Source organism: Neoarius graeffei, chromosome 14 (assembly GCF_027579695.1).
Source record: "Neoarius graeffei isolate fNeoGra1 chromosome 14, fNeoGra1.pri, whole genome shotgun sequence".
NCBI lineage: Eukaryota > Metazoa > Chordata > Actinopteri > Siluriformes > Ariidae > Neoarius > Neoarius graeffei.
This window is the reverse complement of record NC_083582.1, coordinates 19,185,878-19,194,467: the sequence shown is the minus strand read 5'-3', so window position 1 is coordinate 19,194,467 and position 8,590 is coordinate 19,185,878. Positions and strand designations below refer to the sequence as shown.

Below are 8,590 nucleotides of genomic sequence, written 5' to 3'. Positions count from 1 at the left end.
AGCAGTGGGGGAGACCTTGAAATAAATAATTTTTCAAAATGCGTATTAATTAATAAACAGGTTCTAGATATTAAGAAGTTTGGAGATAATGACCACAAGTTTGGAGTCTGTACCACATACACTCATTTTTTTTCCAAGTGTTTTTCAAGGGTTTGCTTAAACTGTTTTTGAGAGTTTTTATTTAGTGGTGTTTGGTGAAATAATTTCCCTTAAATTTAAAATAACGGGAAAATAAGAAACAAAAAGTAATGTTTCAAAGCTGTTTATTAATTCTTTGTACTGCACAAACTAGCCCCATCCTTTTGGCTACGAGCGGAGCCAGCTGGTAGATCAGACTTTTGCCATAGCCGGTTGTCAAAACAGTGAAAACGTCCTTCTTGAAAAGGAATGAGCGGAGAGACTCTTCCTGCTCATGTTTCAACGAAAACTCCAAGTCTAATTCTTCTAAAACTGATTCCAAAGCGGAGTCAACACACGCTGTTCACTAGCCGTAGCCATCTTTCCTGCTGTGCTTTCTCCAGTGTCGCGCAGCTTTGTCGTCACTCCTGCAAAAGCCCGCCCAAAGAATCCAAACAAAAACCTTGCGTTGTGATTGGCGGGCACGATTTGATGCCCGGGGTGTTTTTGTTTATATGGTGCGAGGCTAGACCCACTCGCTAGGCAAAAATATTTTTGGCCGCTAGGCGGGTGGGTCTAGTTTACTAGGCTATTTCATTGCCACATTTTAATGAAATTTTAATGGAGGCTGTGCTTAAAGCAATGACATGGGGTGCAACCTCATATTTATAAATCAACAATCAAATTTATCACTAATGCCAAAAGTTTGTGATGAGGAAAATGATTCTGTTACAGGAACAAATTGAGTGAAAAGTTTGAATAATTATGCGCAATGTCGTCTTTTCTACAATGATTTCTCTCCAGTTCTGAAGGTTGATAATAATTTTAGAGTTGACTGTATATCGATACCTTTACTTATAGAAGGATCTAAAGCCTCTAAGCACATTTTAAGCTCCTTTATATTCTTAAGTTTGTTTAAATGGACCATCCTCTTTGAGTTAGACCACAGGTTCTCAGTAGGGTTCAAATCTAGAAACTGAGAGTGTCATAGCAAAACATGAATTTTGTTTGATTAACAATTCTATGTTGAGTTTGCATCACCATCTTGCTGAAAGCTCTATCTATGGCCAGTCATGGACCTCCTCATATTTGATTTCATGATGCTGTCAATCATCAGAACACTCATCCACCTTCATATTTTAAAGTAGGCATTGGCTGATCTTCCTTGTATGCATTCCTCTTTGTGTCCATGACCAAAGTGTTTGATTTTGGTCTCATCTAACCCCAACGTTATTGGAATTTGGCTTCTAATAATGAGATTAATGCAGTTCTACAGTGTTGTGATTTTCTCTAATGAAGGGTTTCTTCCAAACAGCTTGTAAAAGGTTTTAAAATAATAGCTGTTTGTTTGCATTCAGTTAAAAAATTCATTATGGGCTGTTTCTATACTATACTATACCAATCAGCCATCACATTATGACCACTGACCAGTGAAGTGAATAACATTGATTATCTCATTACAGTGGCACCTGTGGGATATATTACGCAGCAAGACAACAGTCAGTTCTTGAAGTTGATGTGTTGGAAGCAGGAAAAATGGGTAAGGGTAAGGATCTGAACGACTTCGACAAGGGCCAAATTGTGATGGCTAGATAAAATGGCACATCTTGTAGGGTGTTCCTGGTATGCAGTGGTTAGTACCAACCAAAAGTGGTCCAAGGAAGGACAACTGGTGAACTGGCAACAGGTCATGGGTGTCGAAGGCTCACTGATTCTCACAGGGTGTGAAGGCTATAGCCCATATGGTCCAATCCCACAGAAGAGCTACAAACAAAAGCACAAACTGATGAAAAAAGTTAATGCTGACATCTTTCTGTTTTATGTGGACATCATTTTATTTTGGTAGTCACACCATAAGGTGCATTAGACAAACACCTGTCATTTTCCAACAAAAAGGAGTGAAAACAGTCCTGCATGCAACATGGTGCATATCCCTGGAATATAATTACTGCAGAGTTGAAATAACAACTACATTATGTTATATTCTGTTAATGGCATTTAGCAGACGCTCTTATCCAGAGCGAGGTACAACACACCCAGGTACAACTGCAGCCTGGGGAGGAGTTGGGGTTAGGTGCCTTGCTCAAGGGCACATGAGCCATTCCTGCTGGTTTAGGGAACCAAACTGGCAACCTTTTGGTCCCAAAGCTGCTTCTCTAACCATTAGACCATGACTACCTCCAAAACTGCACGATATGACAAAGTATATGAACACCTGACCATCACACCCATATGTAATTCTTTCCTAGACAGGTACACAAAGTTGGCTGCACACAATTGCTCTAAAATCTAGTGGAAAGCCTTCCCAGAAGAGTGGAGGATATTATAGCAAATCTGGAATGAGATGCTCAACAAGGACAAATGGGTGTGATTGTGAGATGGATGCAAACTTTTGGCCATATAGTGTAGTTTTGGGATGTAGTTTTGGAGGAGGCCATGGCCTAATGGTTAGAGAAACAGCTTTGGGACCAAAAGTTTGCATCCTAAAGCTTTTGGTTAGGTGAGGTGCCTTGCTCTAGAGCACATGAGCCATTCCTACTGGTCCAGGGAACCAAACTGGCAACCTTTTTGGTCCCAAAGTTGCTTGTCTAACCATTAGTCCATGACTTCCTCCAAAACTACACTATATGGCCAAAACTATGTGGACACCTGACCATCACACCCATATGTAGTTCTTTCCCAGACAGTCACACAAATTTTGATACACACAATTGCTATAAAATCTACTGGAAAGCCTTCCCAGAAGAGTGGAGGATATTATTATGGCAAATCTAGAATGAGACATATGGGTGTGACTGCGAGGTGGGTGCAAACTTGTGTACGTTACAATAGCAGGCCCACGCAGCCTGTGGTGCGGTGGCACACTATTGAGTAGGGTAGAGTGCGGTTCGGGATACGGCCAATTTCACAACGCGTATTTCCGGTTTAAGAAAAAAAAAGTGTACGTGCGTGCCCTCTGGTGGTTCATATGTGTGCACGCGCTTGCAATGTGGCGGCGACGGCGTGTGAGGCATGTTTTCTCCCGCCTCTGCGTGCGCTGTTTGGCCAAAGCAGTGGAGAGGAGAAGAGATGAACCGGCCGCCATCTTCCGCGCGCTTCTCCTTCTAATGATGATTCAAAATCATCCTGAAATCGGTGATCTTCAGCTCATCAATCCTGTTCATCAGGGCGCGGATTAAAGGTTCTCACACCCGAGACGCGGAGAAACTGTTTGCTGTTGTATGGAAGAGTGCATTTTTCTTTTGTTTGCGTTGAACGCGCTGAGCGGACGGCGAGCTTGCGCAGCCTCGTCAGCTTCTTCGCCCATTTCGTGATCACGGAACCAGACCGAGAGGGCGCGTGAATGAAAGCGGGCTTTTCCGGAGGAGCGCATTGTGTACGCGGCGAACGCGCCGGGAATGCAACAGAAGCCTGATTTACTTCGGTGTAGCGTGCATTTATTGTTTTATTTATTTATTTATTTATTTTCTTTAAAGCGCACTTTTAAACAAACAAAAACAAACGAGTGTGGAACCGCTGCCGAAATTCCCTCGCGCCCGTCACGTGGTAGGTTCCTCCTTTTTTTCTCTTTGTGTTCGAGACTGGAGTCAGTGCTCAAGTGCGGATTAGCGCGCTAATGTTAAAACCGCCGAAATACGCTTACTTCTATACCCAGAAATATATTGTCTTTAATAACGCATGTATAATGTTACTTACCTATATATATAAACATATATCTTTGTCTGTCTCTCTCTGTGTATGACCGAGAGAGGGATTCGTGCTGCTTTTTTTGTAATATCGCGTGTAACTGGATGTTTAGAGGTTATTAAATGTTATAACTCCAGTATTAAATGTATAGCTCACCTTCCCTTCGTTTTTAAACGCCTTCCAGCCTGTGATAACTGTGTAATATTAGTGATATTAATGGCATTTAACACGATCTGTGGTAGAGGTTTGTTGTTTTAATGCGCTAAAACAAAATGCGTTACGAAATTAAGGTCAAGGACTTGTTTACTCTGTTTGTATGCTCAGTGTGTGTGTCAGGACAGTGCAGTTGTTTTAGTAGTGGACTGCAGTAATTTTCACACAAAGTCGAGTGCGCGAGCGCGCTTGTTTCTTAGCGGGGTGATTGCTAATGCTGAACCTCGCCTTGGGCTTGGCCACATAAACACGCAGTACACACTGCGGCCACCGTTAGCCTTTTTTTTTTTTTTTTTTTTGTTCTCTGAAGTCAGCTTTGTTGGGTTAGCTAGCTGACCAGGCAACTAAATTACTTAAAATTAACGTTAAAGTTGAAATTGGAGCCAGTGGTGGGGTTTTTATTTTTTAATATTGAAGATAATCTGGAAAACTCTGAGGCGGAAACAGAGAGAGAGAGAGAGAGACGTAACGAACGTAACCCTCTGTCTCGGTTATGATTTACCACATGAGTACTTGCTATCATTCAGAATGTCACTCACTCTTTATTTCCAGCGTGTGTGTGATTTCTAATGAATTTTCCGCCACTTAACCACGTTAGTGAGGCGAGCAGATGTGCAGGCTGTTGCATAAGTTAATCTTATTGAAATGCCGCACACGGCCATAAAGCTGCATGGCCTCCTCTTCCATCTCTGGCGCGCTGCTCCTTACTGTATAGCGCGCGCCCCCCCCCCCCCCCCCCCCCCCAATTAATTCATTTATTTATTTATTTAAACATTTAACCTCATTTTATGACCCTTATATTTAGCAGGAGCCCAGGGAGTGTAATATCCCTCTTTTCTATCCAACACATTCAAGGAATCCGGATATATCAGGCCTCAACGTTAACTTTTGACACCGACGGCCTCATTTTTTGCCCCCTTGAATTTCCTTTTGCCCTAAAGTTTTGCGGTGTTTCTGCAAATTTAAGTACACAGTTCAAGGCAATACTGATGTGTTTTTTCGGGGTATAATTTAGTTATTTAGACAAAAGTACATGTTTAAAAAAAAAAACCATCCTATTCTTAAAAACATTTATTTCTGCAACATAAGGCAAGCCCTGAAAACATGAAACACAAATCAATATCATATATGTAAGACTTATGTATGGTAGTAATGCGTCTTGAGTTTAGGACACAACACACTTTGTTTTGCTTGTAACAATGACTAGCAATATTGCAAAGATGAATTATAAAACTAAAAACATTATTACAGTACAGTCGGTGTCTGTACTGTAGGACTGTCTTATCCAGTTTGCCATTGCATTTAGGAGGAAATTAAACAACCTGTTCCCCTCAGGCCATTATTTAAAAAAATTTTCTGTTTCCGGTCCACCGGCCGGGTGAGTGCCGTTTTGTGCGGTTGAATTTTTTTTTTTTTAACGCCGGTTTTTCGACATTTTTTTCGGATTCGTAAATCTAAAATCGAACTTGACATTTATGCATTCCCAGGGCTTTCCACTAAGGCTCATACTAGCCAGCCATGACAAATAAGTAGCCAGCCGGGGGGAGTAAACACAAAATAAACTCCTGTGCACGCAGTTCCCAGGATTAAATGTATTTTCCACAGACCATTTATTTATTCACTTTACTCAAATACAAAGTAAAATGGCAGTAAATCTTCTTTCTTTTCTTGCGTATTGCATCATGAGGCGTTCCTGGCTTGTAAATCTCTTATTTTCGGTGTATGACACATTCACGCAACTGAGCATGCTATGAATTGACAATGGTCTGCGGTGGTGGCTACACAATTAAACGCTCAGTGAACATTTCTCCATTTGTGTATGAAAATACACTCCAACGACTCAGTTTGGTTTCATTTACAACCAGCGGTGTCTTTTGATGCCAGCACGTAATTGAACGAGAGAAGACTGGTTTACCAGAGACAAAATAAGCGTTATCTCTGCTTCTGTTCCCTCTGATGTCGCCTCTGACAGCCCCGACACACTACTGCCTCCGCTGAGTGCGCGCGCACACCGCATGTCGGGGCCGTGGATGAGTTACTGTCCCTTGATCAACGAAGTCGGCGGGGAATTTGTGGTTATTATCGGTACAAACAGTGCGAATCACAACTTAAATGAGTGCGGTTCAGTTTGACATTATTGTCAGTCCGTTAGATAAACATTTAATTTTATTAAAATCGAAAATTAATATTTAGAGCCTGTGGGCTACAAAAATAAGTCATTAAAGTAGCCGGCTGGACTTAATTGTGTAGTCGGCTGTATGGCCGGCAGCTGGCGCTTGTGGCAAGCCCTGCATTCCGCGCAGAATATAGAATTAAATCAGCTCTGCACATGCGCTGTGCGGCACAAAAAAATGGCAGCCACCATGAAGGAAGGAGATCTGGAGTTTTCAAACATTTGCTTAAGTGTGAAATCGCAAAATGGTATTCTAGCGAACAACAAAATAGTAAAGATTCAGAAAAACAAATCATTCAGTGGTCATTTTAATAGTGTAATTTCATCTGAACTAGGCCTAATGGTCGATTTAGAACTACAAAAAGTCCGTGTGTCGGACATTTTAAGTACCTTTGTAAAAATTTTGCAAATGTTGCAGTCAGCATTTAAAATGCTAACTTTTTTTCAGTTGATTAAACTGTCATATTTTATTAAATGTGTCTGCTTTTGTAATAAAGTACTGAAAGAAAAAGCAAACACAGCATTGTGATTTATCCATCCATATATAAAAAAAATCCCTCCCTCCCTACTGAATTTTTTTTGCTCACCCGGTGGACAGAAAACGGATTTTTTTTTTTTTAAGGATGGCCTCACCTACATCAGCTTCCTGTGCAGCCTCTGCAAATAGAGATCTTGCAGTCACGTGACTGGAAAGTACACAGCCGCCATCTTGTCGGTAAAAAACACCGCTGAATACTGCTGCACTCGTGTACAAAATGGATAAATTTCAACCGACAGACTACACGGCTCATTTTTCTAATGAACAGATAACTAGATATATGTCTAAAATAAACGACCTACAGATTAGTGACCCTTATGGCTTACCGGACGTAGTTTTCACGACCGTGTCAGTGGATATGGAACTGCCAGAGGTGGAATACCCAGACGTGTATAATTACCTCATTAACTTTCCCTCGCTGTTCAGTGGTGAAGCACTGTGTGCTTATAAATCTCTGGACAGTTATCTTTACAGAAATTCAGGATTTGTCAGCCGCCCTCAGATGTGGCATCTTGTAAACAAGAAAATAACAATCCTCATTGGACGGGTAAGTAACTTAAGTATTACTAGTACTGATACTAGACATACCAGTAGTATCTAGTATAGCGCTGACCAGCCGAGAATAGAATAAGGTAAGGTAATTCCAGTTGTAATTCCAAATCGTCCGTCTTGTTTACCATGGATCTGGCGTTGGAGAGATAGAGGCTTGGCAGTGGAGGTTTGAGTGGCTGTTTTCTGAACTTAGTCAACAGGCCGGCTCTGCAGCCTCGCTTTTGCTTCCTCTCCCGACGCCGCCTCCTTCGCCTGCCAGACCCGATAACAATCCATGGAGACCCCGCTGGTCTCGCTATCTCGTCCGGAATGTTGTGCATGCAATGGAAATCGCTACAAACCGTCATTTTCTGCTGGAAACCAATGTCCAGTAAGTCCATACGGTTGTAGTGGATATTGAAGTCCGGTACAGACGAACAACACGCAAAAATACACACAAACATAAACGTGCACAGGTAGGGAGAGCTTGTAGCTGCAGCCGTTGTAGTAGAATTGTATATAGTAGGGTTTTCCAGAGGAAAAGGTAGAAGCAGAAGTAGAACCAGAAGTAAAAGTAAAAGGCGGAAATATGGCATTTGACCGACAAGATGGCGTCTGTTACAATCTGGATCGGCTGTGACGTCACATGCAAGATCTCTATTGTGGAATAGTTCACTATGTAAATGATAATGTAGGGGGTGTGGTTTACTGTTTGAGACACAAAAGCATGTCCTTCCATTCAGTGAATGTACTTATCACTAGCGTGTGTGTATAGACCCCTTTCACTGATGTCACCCGAAACCGGAAGTAAACAGACCCTGCGCCATTTTGGAAGACCAACAAACTCCTGATAACGGCAGCGGTATGTGAACCCACGAGAATAAAGTGGAGTGGCAAACGACTTAAACAAATCTGAGCTGTTTTATTTGATTTATTGGCCCAACAGTAGACTTGAAAGAAACCTGTGTGAGACTTGGCAAAAAACTGTGGATATAATGGATAAGTCTGTGCATGATCTGCGGACACTTTGAGGTAAGCAAACACAAGAAATTCAGATTTAAAACATGCTAAATTGGCCCCAAGTTGATAACTGTATGAGAAGCAAGCCTCCCAGACTTCTACAATTTAATAATAATAATAACTATGTGTAGGTTATTCTTAATAACAGCTGTAATATCACGAACCAAGCCACTAACAACATAATTGTAAGCCTGTAGCCCTTTGTAGGCTTTCAAGTCATCAGCAGTGTAGGCACTGGGTGTAAACAACAAATAGTTTACAATGTCTGGGTAGCAAACAGATGGCAGAATTGGTGTCCGGTCCTCTTTATG

At 41.6% G+C, this 8,590-nt stretch overlaps 1 protein-coding gene across 2 annotated transcripts in view; it reads left to right on the top strand.

The window, feature by feature from the left end:
- The first annotated feature begins 3,099 nt into the window (after positions 1 to 3,099).
- Positions 3,100 to 8,590, top strand: part of kansl1a (KAT8 regulatory NSL complex subunit 1a) — a 226,076-nt gene continuing 220,585 nt past the window's right edge. Inside the window, exons 1-2 of one of the 2 annotated variants that reach the window (XM_060939394.1) lie at positions 3,100 to 3,663; positions 7,155 to 7,275. The gene's annotated coding sequence lies outside the window, so the exon portion shown is untranslated. The remainder of the gene's footprint in view (positions 3,664 to 7,154; positions 7,276 to 8,590) is intronic. The other variant, XM_060939393.1, reaches the window with a different exon arrangement.